The sequence below is a fragment of the Onychostoma macrolepis genome, chromosome 13, assembly GCF_012432095.1.
Source record: "Onychostoma macrolepis isolate SWU-2019 chromosome 13, ASM1243209v1, whole genome shotgun sequence".
Lineage (NCBI taxonomy): Eukaryota > Metazoa > Chordata > Actinopteri > Cypriniformes > Cyprinidae > Onychostoma > Onychostoma macrolepis.
In genome coordinates, this window is record NC_081167.1 from 31517863 (window position 1) to 31543130 (window position 25268).

At 41.6% G+C, this 25268-nt stretch overlaps 1 protein-coding gene across 1 annotated transcript in view; it reads left to right on the forward strand.

Annotated features, from left to right (window-relative positions):
• LOC131551974 (NACHT, LRR and PYD domains-containing protein 12-like) overlaps positions 1–25268 on the forward strand; it is a 291745-nt gene that overhangs the window by 226640 nt on the left and 39837 nt on the right.

Here is a 25268-nt window from a genome sequence, read left to right on the forward strand (position 1 = left end):
TATTATATTTAGTTAAGATAATGCCTTAAAATGGTGATATAACATGTTTAAATCATATTATAGACTATCATAAGAATAGCCTAAACATCAAGGAAAATCTGAGAATAAGATTTTTAGTTTTTTCTAGAGAAAAAAAAAACATTAAAATGTTCGACATTTTAAAGAAATGTCAGGTTGAAGAAGCAGTATGGATGCTGATTTGTACCTTTTTAAATATGTAGTTACTTTCAATCCATGTATATATCTTTTATTTAGATAAAGTAATGGCGTATAAATGTTATGTTTAATATTCATAACATGAAACATAAACGAAACAGAGTGGGTTTTACAAGCCTGTTTCGACTGCACTGATTGGAGTGTTTTTGAAGCTGCTGCCACTGATCTGGATGAGCTCACAGAGACTGTAACATCTTATATTAGTTTCTGTGAGGATATATGCATTCCTACCAGGACTTATTTAACATTCAACAATGATGAGCCATGGTTTACAGCAAAACTCAGACACCTTCGTCAGGCCAAAGAGGACGCCTACAGAAATGGGGACAGAGTCTTGTACAATCAGGCCAGGAACACACTGAATGAGGAGATTAGAGTGGCTAAAAGGACCTACGCTACTTTATTTATAATTACTTTCCATCACTGGAATAAATGAAAAGTAAAAAGGCCCAGAAACTTGTTGGAATAATAAGAGAGCTTGATTGATTTGAAGAGGAATGAAGAGACCCCTACTTACACTTTTTAAATATTTATAAATTTTTTCTCTCTCTATTAGAATATATGTAATTTTATTGGTTGCATCTGTTTTGTCTGATATGTGCCTTGCTGAATATTTGTTTATTTACATTTATCAGTGCCATTGTAGATGTATAATCTGTTAAATGTTCAATAAAAAAGGGGGAAAAAATAAAGTCCCTGCTGTTCGAAAAAAAAAAAAAGAAGAACTTAACGCGGCATGACGACAGCTTCTCATTCTCTATACTCTTTGCTTTTACCTGAACCTTGTTTTCCTAACAACAAACAGAGAACAGCAGAGCAGTGCAAACATTTACAATACTGGGTTTTGGTTCGGTTTCTGAAGCCTGTCACGAAGCATTTAAACATCTGCTTTGGTGTCTGGTTTGTTATGCACGGTTACACATGGAAAAAACATAGGCTATAGATGAAATTGATAATAAATGTAGAAAAGCCTGTGTTATTTTAATGTGGCTTTGAAATAAAACAAGAAGTGGAGAATGTGCGTGACGTCACTGGCAGAGGAAGAGCAGGTGACCAGTGTTGCCAGATTGGCCGATTTGGATTTGATTGTGCGGGTAAAAATTGGCTTGAGCGGGTGGACAAAACTTGGGCTGGTTTGGGGTCAGTTTGGCGGTTTTCAAACATATAAATTGTATAAGCTAATTGGTTAAGAAACAAGCCCAAGTGTGCATGTACTGCATCTAATCAGTCATCACGTTACTAAACACACTCTCTCTCTCACACACACACACACACACACACACACACTGCAAAGACGACTGACTGGTGCTGATGCTGACAGCTGCACTTATAGTCAATCACTATCAGCAGACAGACATGATGATTCACGAGTGACGGGTTTTTAGCGTGATCTGATTCTGAATGTATAACTGTATAAGTGATCATAATGCCTAAATATAAGTTACTTGGTAAAGAGTGGGAGAGTGTTTTAACTCTCAAAACGTGAATTAACTCTGTTGAGGGAGAGATGACACGAAGGCTCTATATATCCTTGCTGCTGGACTTGTTAGTTTTGACTGTGCAAAGTTCTGTAATGTTCTACAATATACTTCGCAAAAGACTTCCTCTATTTCTGTGTGAAGTTAAAGTGCGACACGAAGGTAAACACATTATTGTTGTTGTTAATTTGTTTTAATTGTCAGATTATCATAAAGTGGGCATCATTGCACAGTAAAACAAATACTAATACTACAGCAATAAATATTATGTATTAGCAGTCATACATCCTTTTTTTCGGCTCCATAAAGATACCGTTTGGATTCAATTTCTGCTACGATTTCACTTTAATCTCTCTATTATTCTTTCATTTCAATTCCAAAATCTGCACACAAAATCTGAACTGTAGCTATAAAAGTTTTCAGATAAACTTTTCTTTGTCAGAAATTATAAAGAACACCAAGTTTGCTGTGCCTGTTTGTAGATCTGCACAATTTGGCAGAAAAATTTGTTGTTTTTATATTTCAATATGACTACTAATAATTCAATTATAGTTATAACTAAATAAAACATTAAACAAAGTAATAATTATTGATAATAATTATTATTAATATATTTTACAGAAAACTTCAGCATGACCTGTTAACATACAGGAGGCATATAACTATAATTTGTTTAGAAAGGTCTAAGGATTTATTATAAATGATTATGATTAAAAACCATTAACAGTAATTTCTTCATTTTTGTCAGGAAATTTTATGCATCCACTGAGAGAGAGAGAGAAAAAAACTCCTCTACACTGGAGAAAAACTACTTAGAAGTAATATTTTCCCTATTTTTACCCAAAATAAGTCTACACCTTATACCTGAGTACAGCTGTAGCTGTTTCATTCATACTGTTAGCGGCCTTCATGCAGTAAAACCATAAGTGAAAAATTCATAAAATGAAATACTTACAAAAATCACGCAGATAGGACGTCTGTACCGCCTGTGGATCAATGGATCAATGAATGACACAGTTTTGATGCATGTTTTTTCGAGGGTATCGGTTCATTTCTTGATTGCCGTTTTGACAGTGTCTGCTTGCATATTTTAATCACATTTAGTAATTCTCTTTAATGTATTTGCCCTGATTTGATCCATGGGAAATTTACCTAACGTTATATTTATATTATTTCGTTGTCATTGTTTTGTTTTAAGGAGTTAAAATGGCTCTTATCAACCTTGACTGACACATTATTTTGACAGTTAATGTTGTGGGTTGAGGTTTTGGGTTCAATCAAGGACGTTGGATCCGTCTCTGGCGACTTAGAGCGAAATTGAAAGAGATTTGACTGTATCAGAGGATTTTTTTGAACGGATTTATTGGATTTATCATTAGACGCTGGACTGAGGACTTGTTGGACTTGGTAACGGTAGGTCGGTAGTGGACTGGAGTGTGAGAGTACTGGCCGACGGCTGTATAGGTCCGGTAGCGGTGCTCCTCCTTTACTTCCCCTCCCACTAAATAATATAAAACTTTTGAGGATGACAGAAAGGGAATCAGGAGATGAAAACAAAAGCATGGAATTTAGAGATCAAGAAGGGGAAAGTGAATGGGAGGATGTGGTAAGGGGATCCAGATGTAAAAGAAAGAAAAATAATTCAAACAGTTTGGGTGGAACGGAAAGTGAAGGAAGAGAAGTTGAGGTAGGCCTAAATGATTTGAGGTCAGAATTGTTCAATGTGGTAGTATGTTTTGAGGGAGAAGGGGGAGTAAAGAAAACTGACCCGTTAAAACTTACTAATGTAGCGCCCCTGCCCTCCTAGGTATGTCCTGACCTAAGTTCTACAAGGCGGAGCACCGGGTTCTTTTAATTGGTGTCTCTCGACTATACGTTTAAGCCCCAACTTGTCACGTCTGGACGGAGAGACAAACACTGGGTAAGTAGTAACACTCCTCTTTATTAATGTCCAACAGAAAGAGAACTCCCACAAGGGGTTCTAAACGACAATATAACTTAGGCACTTCAAACTCAGGAATAATTAATCTTAACTTGACCCTTCTTTCAGGCACGTTCTGGCAGGAGATGTGAGGGGGAGGACACGAGCAATCCAGGAGGTAGGTAGCGGTGTGAGACTGGCTTGCAACCTCGAGACCAACCAACGATTGAGTGAGGTGAGTGTCCTGATATAGTGTGCAGGTAAGTGGCATCAGGTGGTGATTAGTAATCTGGTGATTGTGAGCGGATGTAAGTGGTTGGTGTGGATGATGCGATGGGTGGATCTGTGACAGTACCCTTTCCCCCACGGGCGTCTCCTGGCGGCGGCGAGGGCGACGGCGAGGGCGACAGCGTCCGCTTGGGGCAGGGCGGTCAGGGTGTGACAGATGAAAGTCGGAGAGAAGGGATGGATCCAGAACATCCTCTCGGTTTACCCATGATCTTTCTTCGGGGCCGAATCCCTCCCAATCTACCAGATACTGGAGTCGGCCGCCCCGCCGTCGGGAGTCTAGGATTTCTTTGACTCTGTAGATGGTCTCGTTGGGGTCGGCTTCGGGAGGAGGTGGTACTTCGTGCTCTGTGGAAGGAGGGAGAACGGGATTAATGAATGGTTTTAATAGTGACACATGGAAGGTGGGTGAGATACGGTAGGTGTCAGGAAGCTGAAGTTCGTAGGTTACTTCGTTGATTCTTCGTGTTACAGGGAAGGGACCTACGTAACGGGGACTCAGCTTCCTGCAGGGCAGACGGAGGCGAATATCCCGAGTGGAGAGCCAGACTCTGTCGCCTGGTTGGTATATGGGCGTGGCGGTGCGATGGGTATCCGCATTGTCCTTGTGCCTCCATACTGCCCGCTGGAGATGGACATGCACTGAGTCCCATACCCTCTCGCTCTCCCGGAACCAGTAGTCAACCGCCGGGACTTCTGAGGGCTCTCCTGTCCAGGGGAAGAGTGGCGGTTGAAACCCGAGTACGCACTGAAATGGGGTGAGTCCAGTTGTTTCTTGTCGCAGTGAGTTTTGTGCGTACTCGGCCCAGGGCAGATACTGGCTCCAGCTGTCTTGGTGTCGATGGCAATAGGCGCGGAGGTAGCGCCCAATCTCTTGGATTTTACGTTCGGTCTGGCCATTGGTTTGTGGGTGATAACCTGAGAAAAGGCTGACAGATACTCCCAGTAGACGGAAGAAACCACGCCAGACCCTGGAGATGAATTGAGGCCCTCTATCTGAAACAATATCTTCTGGTAGGCCAAAGTTTCGGGAGACATTTTGGAAGAGAGTTTCGGCAGTTTTGAAGGTAGTGGGTAGCCCCCGTAGAGGGATTGGTTTGCAGGCCTTCGAGAATCTGTCCACTACGACTAGTATGGTAGTGAAATCGTTGGAAGGTGGGAGGTCCGTGGCGAAATCTACCCCGATATGGGACCAGGGTCGGCGTGGAATCGGTAATGGAACCAGTTTGCCCTCCGGTAAGTGGCGTGGAGTGGATGTGATGGCGCAGACCGAACAGCCCTTGATGTAACGGGCGACATCCTGAGCCATGCTGGGCCACCAGTATTTGTTCCGGAGGAGCGAGAGGGTTCGTTGGCTGCCTGGGTGACCTGATCCCGGAGACGTGTGGATGGAGTCCAGCAGGGTGAGATGTAAGGTGGTCGGTACGTACTGCTTCCCTTCTGGACCTCCCGGCGGAGCGGGTTCAGTTTGAGTGGCGGCACGGATCTGATCATCCACCCTCCAGGTAATAGGACACGCAAACACCTTGGGCGAGAGAATGGGTTCCGGGTTCTCAGGTGATGGGTCTGGTTGGTGTAGACGGGATAGAGCATCTGCTTTGAGGTTCTTGTGGCCTGGACGGTAAGTGATTGTGAAGTGGAATCGGGTGAAGAATAGGGCCCATCGGGCTTGTCGTGGGTTTAGACGTTTGGCTTCGTGAAGGTTTTGAAGGTTCTTATGGTCGGTTATCACCTCGAAGGGATGTTGCGCGCCCTCCAACCAGTGCCGCCACTCTTCCAGTGCGAGTTTGATGGCCAGCAACTCGCGGTTACCGATGTCATAGTTCTGCTCCGCCGGGGACATCTTCTTGGAGAAGTAGGCACATGGATGGAGTACAGGGGATTCACCCTTTCGTTGGGACAACACGGCACCGATTCCCACCGTAGAGGCATCCACCTTCACCACGAAGCTGCGGCTTTGGTCCGGATGGGTTAAAGCCGGAGCGGTGCAGAACGAGGATTTCAGCTGGTGGAAGGCTTGTGTGGCTTGAGGTGTCCAGGTGAGTGTTTTGGGCTTACGTTGGAGGAGAGAGGTTAGGGGAGCCGACAGATGGCTATAGTGGGCGATGAAGCGCCGATAGAAATTTGCGAACCCTAGAAACCTCTGTAATTCCTTGATGGTGGATGGCAGTGGCCAATTTCTTATGGCGTCCACCTTGACGGGATCCATCTGTACTCCTTCAGTGTCTATGATATACCCCAAGAAGTGGATCTTGGTCTGGTGGAACTCGCACTTTTCAAGTTTGAGATAAAGGTGATGTCGACGGAGGCGTTGGAGTACTTGAGCTACATGGTTTTGATGTTCTTCGAGGTTAGGTGAGTAAATAAGGATGTCGTCTATGTAGATGAGTACAAATTGGTTTAGCATGTCCCGGAAGATTTCATTCATGAAGTTTTGGAAGACGGATGGGGAGTTTGAAAGGCCATACGGCATAACCCGGTATTCATAGTGCCCGGTGGGTGTTATAAAGGCCGTCTTCCACTCATCTCCCCTACGGATGCGAACTAAGTTATAGGCGCTGCGGAGATCAAGTTTAGTGAAGATCCGGGCCCCACAGAGTTCTTTTAAGGAAGTGGGTACCAGTGGTAGTGGATAGGCAAACTTGACAGTTTGGGCGTTAAGCGCTCTATAATCAATACATGGCTGTAGGCCCCCATCCTTCTTTGCCACAAAGAAGAAACTGGATGCCGCGGGAGAGGTGGATGGACGGATGAACCCCTGTTGTAACGCCTCTTTTACGTACTCCTCCATGGCAGCGCGCTCCGGGATCGAAAGGGGATAGACATGTCCTTTCGGTAATTTGGCGCCAGGCAGCAGGTCAATCGCGCAGTCCCAGGGTCTGTGAGGTGGAAGATGTGTTGCGGCGACCTTACTGGACACGTCCTGATAGGCGTGGTAGACTGAGGGGATTTGGACGGATTTATGTGATGTTGGGCTTTCGATGGTGGTGGAACATAGTGTGATGGAGGGAACGGTCTGGCGAGGTACCGGAAGACCCGTGAGGCATTTTTCGAAGCAGGAGTTACTCCAACGAAGGAGGTGATGGGTCATCCGGCGAGACCGTTCCTCCGTGAATGGACAGGTTGGCTTGCCGTAGCTGGAAGAGCTCATCGTGAACGGAGATGGAGGAAGCAGAGTGACTAAATACTTCACGGAAGTGATCGATAAAAGCATCCAGCGACCGCACTATAGGGCTGTGCGAATTCCAGAGTGCCTCAGCCCACTGCAACGCTCTTCCCGACAGCAGAGACATGATGAAGGCGATCTTCGCCCGATCGTTCACGAACTGGTGAGGTTGGAACTCGAAATATAGGGAACACTGAAGCAGAAAACCACTGCAGGCGGCCGCCTCGCCGGAGTAGATCGCCGGTTTGGCCATGGGACATGCGGAAGGAGATGGTAAGACAGGTGGTGGCCGAAGGGATTCGCGGAGTGTGCGAACCAGCTCGGCGAACGGATCCGGTGTTGGGGGAGTTTGGTCCTCCATATCGTCCTGATAATTCCTTTATGGGTTGGTCTTCTGTCACGTCTGGATGGAGAGACAAACACTGGGTAAGTAGTAACACTCCTCTTTATTAATGTCCAACAGAAAGAGAACTTAATTAATCTTAACTTGACCCTTCTTTCAGGCACGTTCTGGCAGGAGATGTGAGGGGGAGGACACGAGCAATCCAGGAGGTAGGTAGCAGTGTGAGACTGGCTTGCAACCTCGAGACCAACCAACGATTGAGTGAGGTGAGTGTCCTGATATAGTGTGCAGGTAAGTGGCATCAGGTGGTGATTAGTAATCTGGTGATTGTGAGCGGGTGTAAGTGGTTGGTGTGGATGATGCGATGGGTGGATCTGTGACACAACTCTGATACCAAGTTTTAGAGATATGTTAGTTTTCTAAATATCACATATCCAAACAAAGTGATTTATTTACTAAACAGAATAAAAAAATAAAATAAAATAAATGGAAAGTACAATATATAATTATATCTATATATATTTAGGATGGTATAAAGATCAGATATGAATATTCAGCGGATATATATTTGTAATAACCAAATGCTACTTTCAATATGAATAAATACAGGTATTAATACTCAATACTGGTAAACCAAGGATACACGGATTAGAATACTCAGAGAATCACTTAAGGAAAAATCCCAAATTTACAAGATTTACACCGTTATATTTCCCAGTTAGGAGGCACCAGGTGTACACTCCTTGTATCACAGTATATGAATTTCCAGTGAAATATTACATCCACTTACTTCATTCACTGCTTAGTGCACTTATATAGCAATAGTATCCAAATAACACGTTTCACCTTTTATGAACTGTAACCGTAAACTTAATATACTATTTCAATAAACAGCATATAAACAGTGGGCCCACTCACACTAGAAACACACTCAAATCCAACTTTCATGCAACTTTCAAGAGTTTCATGCAGTCTCTTAAAGGGGACACGCATTTTTACAAGCTCTTTGTACAAGATGCATAGTAAAACATTTAACAGTATGAATCTTAACAGAATATTGTTCTGTTAACTTACTTTCACTAATAACCTATATGGCTATTATAAATTGGGCATTATACATGAACACTTACTTTGCACCCAACTGTTTTATATTTATATAACCCTCCCTGCTAAAGGGGGTTACACCCTCCCCCTTCTAACTTCTCATGCCCTCATGAGACTAAACATATTTGTTAGGACTTAATTACTGTTCTGACAGTAGGGCAGGGGTTTGTGGGAACACACTGGGGGCATTGGGCCATTGGGTGACACCATACAGTATGACAGACCTTCTTTGTCTTGGACGGCTCTTCAATGTGTACGACCATGCCTCGATGGACCAAAGTTAAAGGCCTTTCAGCTGGATGTCCTAGTTCGTCATAACTCAGCTTTATCACTGGCCTTATTTCTCTCTGAGATTTTCGTTCACACCATAGGTACAGGTTCGTCAGGGGGTACCTTCATTGTGTCATCTTCTCCCCCTTCTAAACTCAGATCCTCCTCAACTTCCGGAAGCAGATTAAAGATCTCTCGGGGGTCATTTTCTGTCGGATCCTCTCTCCCTGCACACTCCTGAATAATCTCTGGGACACCTTCAAGAGGTACAGTTTCAGGTTCCAAGGCACGTAGAGGTGACGTTGGCCTTTGGTAGCTGATCCTTGCGGGGTGGTAAAAGCAGAGATCATCATCCTCACTTTCTGAAAGTTCTTGGCTTTCACAGTCAATCTGATCAACACCATCTTTGTTCTGTTTCCTTTGTCGTCGTTTAACTGTTTGGGCTCTCGTTACAGGTGGCTGTACAAGTTGGTTTGAGTCCCCAGGCTTCGAGAACCTCACCTTGTCTCCAATGGGTAACAAGTGGTCTCTGTGAAGGGTCCTTATTCCACCCATTCCACTCTCTGGCCTCAGTTTATAGACAGGTAAATCTTTAAACTTCTCAATGACCACATACGGTAAAGAGTTCCATCGGTTTTGAAGTTTGTGCTTTCCTGTGCAGGCAAGGTTTCGGATGAGGACTTGGTCTCCATCTGCCAACGCTTGTGGCTTCACTTTTTGGTCATAAAGCCTTTTGTTTCGTTGATGAACCTTCAGGGAAGTCTCAGCCGCTAACTGATATGCCTGCTGAAGATCTTTCTTCATTCTCTCTACGTACTGCAAGTGATCGACTCCTCTCTGATTATCAGGGGAGGTATCAAAACACACGTCGATGGGCAGTCGAGCCTCTCGCCCGAAGAGGAGATAAGGAGAGTAGCCCGTCGCCTCGTTCTTGGTACAGTTATAGGCGTGTACAAGCTGCGGGATGTATTGACTCCACTTACTCTTATTAGCCGGATCGAGAGTACCGAGCATTGAGAGAAGGGTACGGTTAAAGCGTTCTGGTTGCGGTTCACCTTGGGGGTGATAGGGTGTCGTCCTCGATTTTCGGATTCCCAGCATTCCTAAGAGTTCTCTTATCAGTCGGCATTCGAAATCTCGACCCTGATCAGAGTGAACGCGTGACGGCAGTCCATAGTGTACAAAGAATTTTTCCACCAAGACTTTGGCCACCGTGACTGCCCGCTGGGCTTTGGTAGGGAAAGCCTGTGTGTAGCGGGTGAAGTGATCAGTTATTACTAGTACATTGGCAATACCCTTGGTGTCAGGCTCCAGAGACAGGAAGTCGATACATACCAAGTCTAGCGGACCGTTACTGGTAATGAGGCTCAGGGGAGCAGACTTCTGAGGTAAAGTCTTCCTGGTAATACAAGATCCACAGGTCTTTATGTACTGCTCAATGTCGAGGGTCATACGGGGCCAGTAAAATCGATCTCTTATTAGCTCCGTAGTCCGATCCACCCCAAGGTGACCCGAATCATCGTGTAGAGATTCCAGGACGGTCCGGTGATATTTGGCAGGCAGAACCAACTGAACTCTCTCTTTCCCACAGGAACTTTTGGATACTCTGTACAGCAACTGATTTCGAATGACCAGTTTTGGGCCCTGACGTTGTAGGACAGTAAGCACTGGATCAGAGCTCTTCCGAAGGGTAAGCAGTTTCCCAACTTCAATGTCTTGTTTCACCACTCCGATAACGGGGTCCTGTTCTTGTGACACCTTCAGGTCTTCATGGGTCAGCTGCTCCATATGACACATTTCAAGTGAAATCGGGCAAGAGTAAGCAGAAGGTATGCCATTGGGCGAAACTCCTAGATGGTCCACCAGCCTGACAGATTCATCACTCCCAGGAGAGCTGGCCAACTGACATATTGCTTTAACCCCAGACTGTGGAATTTCAGTCCAAGAGGCAAACACAGCAGGGTTGGTAGGATATCGAGATAGTACATCCGTGTCTGTGTTATGTTTTCCAGGCTTGTACTGCAGGCTGAAGGTGTAGGAAGCTAGGGCGGCTAGCCAGCGATGTCCCGTTGCATTCAACTTCGCACTGGTCAATACATAGGTAAGTGGATTGTTATCGGTTCTCACGACAAATTGAGCTCCATATAAGTAGTCGTGAAACTTATCGACGACAGCCCTATACACCAGCTAGAAATTCTAACTGGTGTATAGGGTAGCGCTGCTCAGAAGTACTCAACTTTCTGCTAGCAAAGGCGATGGGTCGAAGTCCCTCAGGGTGCTCCTGATTCAACACCGCGCCGAGGCCACTCAGACTAGCATCAACGTGGAGTACATACGGCAGAGAGGTATGAATGAATGAATGAGGCATTTATATAGCGCTTTATTGTGTATTGCAATACACCCAAAGCGCTTTACAATCATGTGGGGGGGTCTCTCCTCAACCACTACCAGTGTGCAGCATCCACTTGGTATCCGCGAAGGCGAGTACTGGCGCATTGGTTAGGCAGTGTATAATGGCTTTGAAGGCTTCTCCACAGGCTTCGTCCCATCGTGCTCCAAATGAGTCAGTCTCCTTGTAGTAGTTCTTTCCATTCTTCTTACTTGACCCTTTTACAGGTGGGTAGCCTTTGGTGAGCTCAGTCAAAGGTCTTACTACAGTGGAGTACCCCTTAATGAAACGGTGATAGAAACCGCAAAATCCCAGGAAAGACCGTAGGGATTTCAGGTCGGTTGGCTCTTCCCACCGAGTTACTGCTGACACTTTCTCTGGATCTGGAGCTATACCTGCAGCTGAAACAATATGCCCCACGTATTTGACCTGTGGCTGACAAAACTGGCACTTGTCGATAGAGACTTTTAGCCCCCATTCCTCCAGGCAATCCAGAACCTTCATTAGTCGCTCCTCGTGTTCTGCCAAAGACTATAATGTCGTCAAGGTAGACGATTACCTGTAGGAGGTGCATGTCGCCTACCACCCTCTCCATGAGTCTCTGAAATGTAGCTGGGGCCCCAGTGATGCCTTGTGGCATACGTTGAAATTGGTAGAACCCCAGCGGACATATAAAGGCAGTCTTTTCTTGGTCTTCAGCGGACATGGCTATTTGATAATAGCCGCTTCATAGGTCTAGGACGGAGAACCATCGGCTACCAGTCAAACAATCTAAGGCATCATCAATCCGTGGAGTGACGTATTGGTCTGGTATAGTGCGGCTGTTTAAGGTCCGATAATCAATGCACATCCGAACGGCACCATTTTTTTTTCGAGCTATCACAATCGGTGACTCATACGGACTTCGGGACTCCTGGATGATGCCTGCCGCTAGAAGATCTTTAAGGTGGCGTCTTACATCATCAATGTCGGCTGGGGCAATGCGTCGTGAAAGTTCTCACTCAGTCTGATCTGGTGGGTGACATCTTTAGCTAAGCCTACATCCCATTCCTCAGTGGAGAACACGTTACTTCGTTCCGCCAACTTCAAACGTAATCTCTTCTCCCAGGCAGCAGGTATGGGGGCCTTCCCAAAGTTGAATAACTCCAGATTAAGTGGTCCCTTGGATTCTGGAATGTCGTGCGCCACTGTAACTGTGTCCGTAGGGAATACATGGGCAATTACAGTACCCGCTGGAATTGAGAGATCTTTGCTTGACTCATTGTGAATCAGGACTCTGAGGTTATTCACATCCACAGCTGACGAAGGCATTACTACTGGGGAAACAAACAGTCCCGAAGGAAGTGGATCTACAGCGGATGCTTCAATGAGAAAGATATCTTTCCTCAAGGGTTTATCAGAGGGGACTTTGCATAAGGCATACCGCTCCCCTCGTGAGGGAAATTTGAAAGTTCCTGGGCCTTCCCATATCACTTTGCATTCAGGTCGCTCTGCTGCAGGAGTGTGTCCACTTTGAGGTAAAAGACGAATGGGCACTGTTTTTTCCATTAGTAGTCCCATTATATGCTGTCAGTCGTTGAAAGAAGCTGGCATTGGTTCCAATGATTACTGGGAATTGTGTCAGGACTTGGGGGTCTGGACAGACTAAGGCAAGGATGGATACGGTCTCTTCGGCACCAGTGATAATTACAGGGAAGGTAACATCAACGACAATGTATCCTTGGTAGGGGTAACTGCATGAGCTAAGACCCCAGATGAATAATCCAGCCAGGGGATGGACAGGCACATCGGATAGGTTTCGGGAATACCAGGATTCGAAGACAATGGTAACGTGAGACCCACTGTCCCACAGAGCATGGCACGGATGGCCACCTATCTTCACCTCTACGGTTTCCTTTCTCAAAGACTGAACTTCAGAATCATTTGTTACTTCTTTTTGTTTTGAGGGGCTTGTTTGTCGTAGCTTGGTTCTGGATTCTAGCATCATGGAAGACACTTGTAAGCTATTCGAACGATCATTTTTTAGCTGATTCCTCAGTTCTTGAATTTCAGCTTTTAGTTCTCGCACAAACGCTGGACAGTTATTCCCCTCGTCCTGCAAGTGTATGGGTTTTGCAGTAGCGGTGAACTTACATCGAGTAACTTCCATTTCTTCAGCCTCCCGAATCTCATTCAACAGGCTCAGGAAATTTGGTAGGTGTGTTTTTCTCTCCCTCAACCTCAACTGTAACAGCATCATATCAGATTCGACAGCTCCATGAATCAGTTGTTCCACTCTTGCCTTGTCCACATTAGAGGGAGACAGTCCACCTCTTTGCACAACTTTTGTCAGTGATTTCTCAATCCTTCTCAGGAAATCAGAAAGAGACTCTCCCGGATGCTGTCGAAGAAGCCGAAAAGCGCAATACAAATCCTCTCCGGACAAAAGTACTTTCCAGAGTGTCAAGGTACTGCTGCGAGCTGGCATCAGGACTGGACATACGGACAGCTTTAATGATTTCTAGGGCTGGTCCCTTTAAGCTTTCGACAAGTCTTCTCCGTTTCTCTTTCTCTGAGCATTCACATTCAGTTATCATCATTTTAGCTTGCTCCATCCAATGCTCCATGGTTTCTTCTGCTGTGGGGGTCGGAACAATACCCGAGAAGGTACGTAAACGACGGTAAGCATTGCTATCACTTGGTGGTCTTACTGTTTGCTCTAGGATCTCCCCCACTGCACGAATGATCGACTCAGGGGAACTGGGACTTGCACTCAGTGGAGGAAACAGTGCCTGTAGATCTGTCATGGACTTCCCTTCATCCTGAAGAAACTGGGAGAGCTTGTCGGCAAATCCGGCCGGAACAGTACTGGTTGGGACTCTTTCAACACCTGTAAGTATCATCCAGGTCTCATCATCAGTGGGTTTCAGTTCTATAGGGCAACGTGTGGGATCTACAGCCTCTCTGCATTCACAAAGCACGAGTAGGGTAGTTGGAGAGGCTCCACATCTTGTGTCTCGAACACGCACTCTTCCAAAAGCTTTCACACTCTCAGCTACTTCTTCAATGCGTGCAATCTCAGTCAATCTGGGTACACTTGTTAGCAGCAGGGCGTGAGCAAGTCAATCCCGGCCTCTCTGCACCAGTCAGCAAGTTCGCTTTGAAGAGGAGGATTACTTCTGCGAGACATATTTCCACCAGAAACAGTTAAGTGCACGAACTGTCAGTTTTTCTTCTCAGGGATCAAGGGGTATTGACAAGTGTTTATTTCTCTCTTCTGAAAGGTACCAGTGAAGGAAAGATAATCCCGGACGAGCCCCCACTTTATGTAGCGCCCCTGCCCTCCTAGGTATGTCTTGACCTAAGTTCTACAAGGCGGAGCACCGGGTTCTTTTAATTGGTGTCTCTCAACTATACGTTTAAGCCCCAACTCTGATACCAAGTTTTAGAGAGATGTTAGTTTTCTAAATAACTAATATGAAACACATATCCAAACAAAGTGATTTATTTACTAAACAGAATAAAAAAATAAAATAAAATAAACGGAAAGTACAATATATAATTATATCTATATATATTTAGGATGGTATAAAGATCAGATATGAATATTCAGCGGATATATATTAGTAATAACCAAATATGAATAAATACAGGTATTAATACTCAATACTGGTAAACCAAGGATACACGGATTAGAATACTCAGAGAATCACTTAAGGAAAAATCCCAAATTTACAAGATTTACAACGTTATTATTTCCCAGTTAGGAGGCACCAGGTGTACACTCCTTGTATCACAGTATATGAATTTCCAGTGAAATATTACATCCACTTACTTCACTCACTGCTTAGTGCACTTATATAGCACTAGTATCCAAATAACATGTTTCACCTTTTATGAACTGTAACCGTAAACTTAATATACTATTTCAATAAACAGCATATAAACAGTGGGCCCACTCACACTAGAAACACACTCAAATCCAACCCCGATGCAGGCCTGATTCGTTGCTTGGGTGCGTTGTGGACTTTAAAATGCAAACTGGCCTCTTCACTCTTCCGTGAGCTAAAATAAAACCAATAAGCAGTACCTGTATTCCATCCGCGGTCTCAATCTTCACCCAGCCCGGCTCGCACAAGCCTCACCAACAGCCGTCGGTCCCTCGAGGCCGGAGGAACGCCCAACACTCCCGGTGGCTGGGCGTGCTATCCGGTTGTTGCTCCTACAGTCCCTCGCTATCAGAGGACCTGTGAGCGCTTCCAGTGGCTCCACAGGGCTATCTGATCTCCTCTTACACTTCCCACGTTGAATGACGGTTTCACTTAAACAGCACGATGAACAATATAACAAATCTACAACCTTTCAAACTGAAAATCGCTGTATCCACGCACAGGCCTCAATGTCTTCCAACCGTGAACGAATCAAAAAAACTAGTTAACACAGTTCTTGTGTATAATCCTACCTTAAACAAAACAAAAAGAGCTTTCTGAAATAAATATATTTAACTCAAGTTTCCTCGGTTCTACACGGTAGGGTTCGATCGGAACCAACCTTTTTTTTTACACCACTTCTCTCATCGTCTATCTCCTCCGCTCTCTTTTCTTCGATTTTTTAGGATAAGCCAATCACGTCAGACTTCCCTATATTGGAGGCGGGCATTAACTAATAAACATCCAATCAAATAGGAATCAATCGAACCTGATAGCAAAAACCACATTTTAGTTCAAGTACAGATCAACCAACCCTTAGAGTTTCATACAGTCTCTTAAAGGGGACACGCATTTTTACAAGCTCTTTGTACAAGATGCATAGTAAAACATTTAACAGTATGAATCTTAACAGAATATTGTTCTGTTAACTTACTTTCACTAATAACCTATATGGCTATTATAAATTGGGCATTATACATGAACACTTACTTTGCATCCAACTGTTTTATATTTATATAACCCTCCCTGCTAAAGGGGGTTACACTAACATCATTAAAGCAAAAGTAGGAGAAGTAAAATATGCAAGAGTACTGGGAGATGGAAACTTGCTTATTGGATGTAGCTCTGAGAAACTGATGGAGAAGGCAAAGAGAATGAGCAGTGCGGGGAAAGTTAAAGTAGCAAAAGTGGTAAGAGTTGGAGGGAAAAAGCTGAGAGTTGTAAAGGAATAATGGCAGGAGTTCCTCTTACGGTGGGTATGAAGGAGCTAATAGAGAATGTGAGGATGCGAAATGGATCAGTTAAATCTGCTAAAAGAATGACAAGAGGAATTGACAAAAAGGAAACGGAATCTGTTCTGATTGAATTTGACTGTAAGAACCTCCCTAAAGAGGTATATTTAAGATAATTCATAACTAAGCCTATGAGATGTTATAACTTCCAGGAATTTGGTCATGTGGCAAGGGGACGTAAAAAACAAAGAAGATGTGCTAGATGTGGAGGAGATCATGATTATGGGAAATGTGGAGAGGGTTTTTAAACCAAAGTGCTGCCATTGTGGAGGCAATCATAGTGTTGCCTTCTGGGGATGTGAAGTAATGAAACGTGAGGTGAAAGTACAACGAATTAAAGTGAAAGTAAAACAATTCTTATGCTGATGCAGGTCAAGAGAAGTGAGGGGAAAAAGCAGACTGCTGAATATGATAAAGGCAACATCTGAGATAAGATCTAAAACTGAAAGGATTCAGATCATAGCTAAAGCGGCAGTGCATCATTTGGAGCTAGTAGGATTAAAGTGGGAAGAAGTACGAGATGAGCTTAATGTGCAGTCAAGTCAAGATCCAACATGGGTGGGTTGATAATATTAATTATGTTAATCCTTCAATGAAATGTGAGAAGTTTAATTGCAAATGGACAAGATTTTAAGCAATTTATAGCTAGTAGAGAGGAAAAAACAGAAGTAGTATGTGTCCAAGAAACTTGGCTAAAGCCTAATTTGGATTTTGTTTTAAGTGGATATATAACAATTAGACAAGATAGGAAAGAGGATGGAGGGTGTGTTACATTTGTTAAGCAGGGAATTCCTTATAGAATTATAAGCATGGGAAGTGAGCAAGAATATGTGGGAATAGAGATTTGGGGAGGAAAAATAAAATTATCAGTCATAAATTACTATAATTCATGTAAAAAGCTTGAATTGAACAAACTTATAGAAATAGGGGGACAGGATGAGAACAGTATTGTATGGTGTGGGGATTTTAATGCACACAGCACATTGTGGGGATGTGGAAAAACTGATAATAAAGTTATTTCTTCCAATAACTCTGCTAGTGTTAGCAGAGTTATTGGAAGAAAGAGAATTAGTGTCTAAATGATGGAAATAAGACACAGATTGATATTAGGACAGGGAAGGAATCAGTACCATGGTGGAATGATAATTGTAAAACAGCAGTAAAAAACAGAAATAAAGCTTTCAAGTTATTGAAAAGAACTCATAATTTCCAGCATATGATACAGTATAAACATGCTCAGGCAGTTGTAAGAAGAACAATTAGGCGAGCAAAGCGGATATATTGGAGGGAATTTTGTAGTTTAATTGGAAGTACTACTCAGATAAGAGAAGTTTGGGGGATGATTAAAAAGATGAGTGGGGATGTAAGGGAGTGGAGTTATCCTGTGTTAAGTGATGGAGATAAAGATGCAGTTACTAACAAAGAAAAGGCAGAGATGTTGGTGGATGAATTTGTTAGTATTCACAGATCAAACAATTTGTCAGTGGAGGGAAGGAAAGGTAGAGAGAGCACCAAATCTAAGAACATGGAAGCTTTAAAAAAGAATAAGTCTTTGAGGATGATCTAAATGTCCCTTTTAATATGGGAGAAGTAGAAAGAGCATTAGTTAAAACTAGGAAAACAGCAACAGGAAAAGATTAAATAAGCTATATCATGTTAAAACATTTAAGTACAGAAAGTATTGAAAAATTGCTGTTATTTAATAAAATATGGGAAGAAGGGAAATTCCTGAGAGTTGGAAAGAAGCAATAATTATCCTGATAAGGAAGCCAGGAAAAGATACTAGTAAGCCGTCAAATTATAGACCTATACCATTAACATTGCATATTTGCAAATTGATGGAAAGAATGGTTAATGAGAGATTAATGTATTTTTTGGAAAAAAAAGTGTTTGATAACGGAATTTCAGAGTGGTTTTAGGAGAGGAAGGGGCACAATGGATGCAGTGTTGTGTTTAGAGGACGATGTAAGAAAAGCTCAAATTAATAAAGAATCTGTGATAGCAGTATTTTTGACGTTGAGAAGGCATATGATATGTTATGGAGAGAGGGGTTAATGATTAAACTACACAAAATGGGAGTAAGAGGTAAAGTTTTTAACTGGATATTAGATTTCCTAAAAGGAACGTCGATTCATGTTAAAATAGGAACAGATATTTCAAATAAGCATAAGGTAGAAAATGAAACACCACAAGGCAGTGTTATAAGTCCTACACTTTTTTCCGTTATGATAAATTATATATTTAATAATGTTTCGAATGGCATGAATAGATCATTGTTTGCAAATTATGGGGCGCTTTGGAAACGTGGGAAAAATGTGGAATATGTAGTTAAGAAAATACATGAAGGAATACATCAGGTTGAGATGTGGGGAATGAAATGGGGTTTTAAGTTTTCTGCTGAAAAATCAAAAGTGATGGTTTTCTCTGGAAAGAAAAATAAAGATATTAAACTGAAATTGTATAGGAATAATTTGGAAAGAGTTGAGAGTTTTCGTTTTTTGGGGGTGTGGTTTGATTCACGAATAACATGGAGATCACACATTAAACAAGTAGAGGATAAATGTAAAAAAGTATTAAACATTATGATGTGTCTTGCAGGAGTGGAGTGGGGAGCAGATTTTAAGTCATTAAAAAAAATAAATAAATACACATATACATATATATGTGTGTGACCTTCTTGTTTTTTTTTTTTTTATCTGACCCGGTTTGTTCCACCCTTCATCAGCACTCACACTCTGGACATGGATGATGTTAGAATTTATTTGATGCCTGCACACAGAGCAGTAGGAGACAAACGGAAATGTTCAGTCACGTTATAGTTCCACCCACAGCAGTTCTCCATAGCTCTGCTGCACTTAATAGAACAGTAAACAGTATGGTGTTATAAACAAAACAGACAAAAATAATACAGGAATCTGAAACAAGTAAATTTCTCCATGACAATGAAACAGAAATTTTTGAAACAATTCAATGTTGTCTTTTCTTTCGGTCTTTTTCTTATTAAACTTATTGCTTTGTGATCGTATAAGACATTTTAAATCTAGCCAGAATAACATGAATAGAAAAACTAAATATAAAGTAATGGATAATATGAGGTACATAAATTACACAGCTTACATCATCCATTTTATGGGAACTTTGTATGTACAAGAAGTTAATGAAACTATGAAATTTCTTAGTAAAACCATGAATTAAGTGCTTTACAAAACACAGTTAGCACAAAACATTTACTTAATACAGAAAATGCACAACTGAATAAACAGAGTAAATCCGTAAACATTATATGAAAAAGAAATAATTACCTGCACACAGAGCAGTAGGAGACAAATGGAAAAGTTCAGTCACGTTATAGTTCCACCTATTCAGAATACGTTTCACTTCATTAGTGTAACCCCTCTTGATTCGTGTGTTCTTTTATTTCAATAATGACCACACGAAAGCAGTTTTGTTGAGCACATTCACTTTAGTGTTTACTGCAACTGAGGAAATCTGGAAAAGACACGAAGAGCACCAAACAGACAATAAATACTGCTGGTCCTGTCATAAAACATACTTCTCAACAGCTCGTGTGAACTGAATACTTAAACATTTTTTGTTACATACGAATATGACTCTTTTATAAATATAGAACAAAAATTGCACGGAAGAAAAAGTAATACATCGTACCTGGAAAAGACACGAAGAGCACCAAACAGACAATAAATACTGCTGGTCCGGTCATAAAACTGTCAGAAAATAATAAACAAAATAATCAAACAAATATACCAAATGAGATAAAAAAAAAAAGCAGACGCCATTAGCACGTGGCGTGCACAACCACCTGTAAGGCACGTAAGACCCTGCTAAACACTGATTTACCATTCTGAATAGAAAATACAGAATAAAGTTATCTCAAATACATTTCTAGACAAATGCAATTGACTTTATTTTTGTCTAAAACAATATCTTCCAATGTTTTCTTGACCGATCGACCAGAGACGTTTTTTACCTACCATCCTTCTCAACAGCTCGTGTGAACTGAGAAGATGGCTGATTCAACCCTTAGTACACCCTTTGCCTGTAGGTGTCTCCCTTTTTCCAAGATGCATTATTTAAATAACCAATGAACAGGGTTAATTTAACAAGAACAAATATTTCATAACTAAAACAAGCATTTTGACACTATTCACATTTAGTTTCTGTTTTTCCTTTCTTTACTCTGTTACATTAGCACATGGCAAAATGGCGCACGTGGAAAAGAGTACATCAAAACGGAAAAATAAAAGTATCAAAATAACACACATATAAAAAGAAAACACACTCCACAAATCAATCAATGTCTATAATGTTCAATACTTTTCAACCAGTGTCTAACATTTCACATGAAACGATATTTTTAAGTTTTAATGTGGAGCTACAACAAAAACGACTCACTCACCGCAGTTGGCATTTGGCATTTGGATCAGCAGCAAAATCAGTATTAGTGAAGCTGGACAATCTTCAGGCACAGGCATTGAGATTATGTCTCGGAGCCATGAGAACATCACCAGTCTGCTCACTGCAGGTAGAGGCAGGTGAAATGCCTTTGAGCCTAAGACGGAAGCAGCTGCTAGTAAATTACTGGATTAGTTTGAGGGGACAGATAGATAGTCACCCAAACAAGTTGGGTGTTTTACAAGACAATTGGAAAAAGGGAAAGGGGAAAAAGTGTAGTTTTGGTTGGACAGGAGATGATGCTGCACGTGACCTGGGAGTATATGGAAAGGAGTTTTGTAAAACTGTAGTATGGCCCAGTATCCCTATGTGGACGTTTGAGTCTCCAATAGTGGATTTGGACCAAGACCAAAATAATAAACAATCAAGTTGATTTGGTGAGTGAATTTAATAGACATGTGAACCAAAAATACATTAATTTTAAGCAAGTTTTTACAGATGGATGAAAAGACCCAATAACAGGAGTTACAGGTGCTGCAATTGTAGTTACAAAATAGCTAAGAAAGCACTGCAAAAAGAGAGTATAGAAGCAGTCATCAGCCTTCAAGATCAGAAGGAAAGAGTATAGTGTGGGGAAAAATTATTAAAGGGATGGTTTACTGTTTTTTTTCTAGGCTTGATTGTGTTTATGGGGTGCAGTCTAACATGTGTTCATGCTTCATTTTTTTAAAAACACATTATTTTTCATATAATTTACCTTTATTCCACACCGCTCTGTCCCTTCTCTGACAAACACCTCGATTATTTCCTGTTTTTATGAAGCCCCTCCCTCAGAAATACGTGATGGGCTCTGATTGGTTAGCTGGCTCAGTGTGTTGTGATTCACTACACCGCCGAGTATGCGTCTAAATGTCCCGCCCCTCAGCTCAGCGGCATGTGCTCCGGTTGTATTGTAAACAGTGATTTATAATATAGAAACGTCTATATTGTTTATCAATTTGAGCCCGATTGAGACGCAGAGGATATTAGTGAATCACAATATTAGTGATCAAGCAGAACCTGTGCAAGCACGGCTCTTAATGGTATGTTTGTTTGTTGTCTCATACGTTTAGATAAGCTGTTATTATGCTACTGCTTATGTTAGCTTTTAATATACAGTTTTATTCTGATTAAAGCTTCAATATGTATGTCCATGTATAACGCTTCTCACTGCTATGTGAAAATGTATAATTGGAACAGTTTGTTGGAGCTGATCTGACGATCTGAATGAGAGAGAGAGAGAGAGAGATGCAGAGCAGGGCGACGCGAGGAACAGTATTAAGAACAGCTGTTTTAGAACATTGATTTTGAAACTTGTGAATCCATTAGAATCGATAGAAGACAGAATCGCGATTCATATATGAATAGATTTTTACGTGCACCCTTAGTTTTCTCTTCCTCTTCTCTAAAGCAGCACAGCATGGCCCCGCCCCCTTCCTTACATGTTCCCGAGGGCGGGGTTTATCTGGGTCAGTGACGTATCAGATCCGGGAAGTAGTTTGTTGTAGTCCCTTACCAGCCGTTTTTGTAGGCATTAAACTTCCAGAATTTTAAAAGACGCGATATCTCTGTTTGCATTGAACTTTCAGCGCTGCAACTTTGCAGATGTTGTTTATGCTCAAACAGCAACATTACACACTAACTAACGTTAAAACAGTGAAATTGCAATAAACCACCCCTTTAAAGGCGGTGGTTTACTGCTTTTTTTCTTTACTTGATTGTGTTTATGGGGTGCAATATAACATGTCTTGGTGTTTCGTTTGTTAAAAAACGCCTTATTTTTCATATATTTCACCTTTATTGTAAGCCGCTTTCTCCTCTGTCATTTGAACGACCGGTTGACTTCCTGATTCTATGAAACCACTCCCTCAGAAACAGGCAATGGGCTCAGATTGGTTAGTTGGGCCGGTGTGTTGTGATTGGCTAAACTGCGTACTGCACATTGTCCGGAAACTTCACGGCCATTACCTTTACAGGCGACAGCTGCATGCGCTGCGGTCAAATGTAAATAATGGTGTCGTATCAGTTTGAGCCAGAATCAGACCCAGAAAGCGGTAATGAAGAGAGTCAAGCAGAACTTCCGCAAGCACGGCTCTTACAAACGTTTCTGAATGGAAGTTTGCTGTTGTGATTACATATAATTTTCTGAAGTTCGTACACGTTTGTCTTATACACACAAAATAGCATCGAACTAACGTTAACTGGCCACTATAACCAAACAGTGTTGGCTTGTGTTTACGTTCTTGATCAAATCGAAAAGTTACGTCATAAAGTATACATGGAAAATACATTTACAAAATTAGTACATAATTACAAATTCAGGTCCAAAATGTTTGTACGCGTTTGTCAAAGACACACGACAGGACTAATGACAAGAATATGATGATGAAAGTATATGAGAAATAACTAGAACCAGAAGATGGCGGTAATGGAACGTCAAGGATGCAAGCTGCCGTTAAAACCCAAAGAAGAAGAAGAAGAAGAAGGTTTTGGTCTGGAAATCGTCCAATCTGGCAACACTTCAGGTGAGTCGCAGCTGCAGGTGACTTCCGCTTCATTTTCTCCTGAAGGACGTGTGTTCTTTGATATGTGTTTGACACAGTAGAGGCAGGTTGGGGAATGGATTGATCTGAATTGAGGAGCATATTTCTTGAAAGCCCTCAATGCTCCTATTTAGTGAGTAGGGAGCAGAAAAAGAAAACCTAGAGTGGAGTATATGTGTTGCTCACATACTAAACACACTCTTTGTCACACACACAGTTTCATAATGAACTGAAAACATTTGTACACTTCTCATGATAACATAAAAGTTCTCTACTATTGTGTTTTGCACAGTTGCTTTGGCAAAACATCTGTCAAACAAATTAAAATCAAAGTGTGTTATTGCTCAGTGCCATTGTCAAATTGCAAAATGAAAGTAGCTGCGTGTAATCAAGGATTTCTCTGATGCACGCAAATATACCAGAATTAATTATCTGTGGAACTATTGGTGGAAATTAAGTCATTGGTGCAATAACAATGTTTCAATTGTTCAAGAATCCTATAAAGGGATTCCATACTTTGAAAAACGTTTCAGGTTTTCCATTAACAATATGTGTGGGTTTTTCCAAAGCCAAGCAATAAGATAATTCTTGTAACCATTGTTTAAAATGAGGGCTTTCTGTGTTTTTCCAATGACGAGCCACTGTAATTTTTGCTTGTAATAAGCAGAATATCAACAGTTTCTTATCAGAGCTAGTAAAAGTGCACATTACAGGGAAAATATTTAGTATACATACTTTAGGACATTTGGGAATATTTTGTTTCAATACCATGGATAAAAAGTTTAAAACTTTTTCCCAAAAATGTTCAACTAGGGGACACGTCCATAAACAATGATATAAAGTTCAAATGAGCGAAAGCTTAATTGAGAGATGTTAATGTTTGAATACTGTGAATTTGCATTTTCATGCTTTGTTTAATTGTGCCTGATATTGTTTTATTGTGTCATATACCCTAGTTTGTAGTGTACACAGATGATGTTGTTGCACATGGTGAATAAATGTTGAAATGTAATATGGCAGATGTAGTATGGTGTGTCACAGTTTTGTATTTGTAACATTTTTAAGATTATGACAAGTATGCTAGTAATACCAAAGGTTTATGACAGAAAAACTATGGATTTCATTAAACTTAAAAACTTTATTTGATTCAAAGATACTTTTTACTTTGGCTAAGTAATGGATAGTTAATTATTTTCAAAGTAAAAATTTAAAGTTGATAAAAAGTAAAGTAATTAGATTAGCTGACGCAAAATTTTTACTTTGATCCAATGAAACACTTTTTTCAGTGTGTGTGTGTGTGTGTGTGTCTAGTGAACTTTTTGTTAAAATTGCTCATGTTCTGTTGCTGCAGATAGATGGCTGCTGGTGTAGTCCTCACTGACCCTCACTGGCCGGCTCTGACCTGTGCTGCCAGGTTCAGGGCTGCTAAGTTGCTGGCCTGCTTGGCCCTGCCTGGTGGATTGGCTCTGACCTGCACTGCACTGTACTGCATCTACCTGTCTTTGACATGGTTTCTTCTTGAAGAAACCTTGAATGTATTGCTGCTGTGCCTTACTTTGTCCCCTTTTAATTTTTTTAAGAATATTCTGTCTAAAAGAAAAAAAACCTCTAACTTAATCATCAATGTTACACAAATAGTATATTTAATAGCCATATTATCATCTGATTAAAGACAAAATCTATTAATGTGAAGCTGTTCTTGGATATTGCAATTGTGGTAATCCTGTAATAAATTTGCAGGGTTTTTTATGGTAACACTTAATTTGCTATGATATTCCTGCAAGAAAACTCCAATTATACTTTGTCTTAATGTTTTCTCTTTGTATTAACTTAATTCTTTTACTTTACATCTAACCAAATATCCAACCAAATACAATTTAAAATATTAATGTAATATA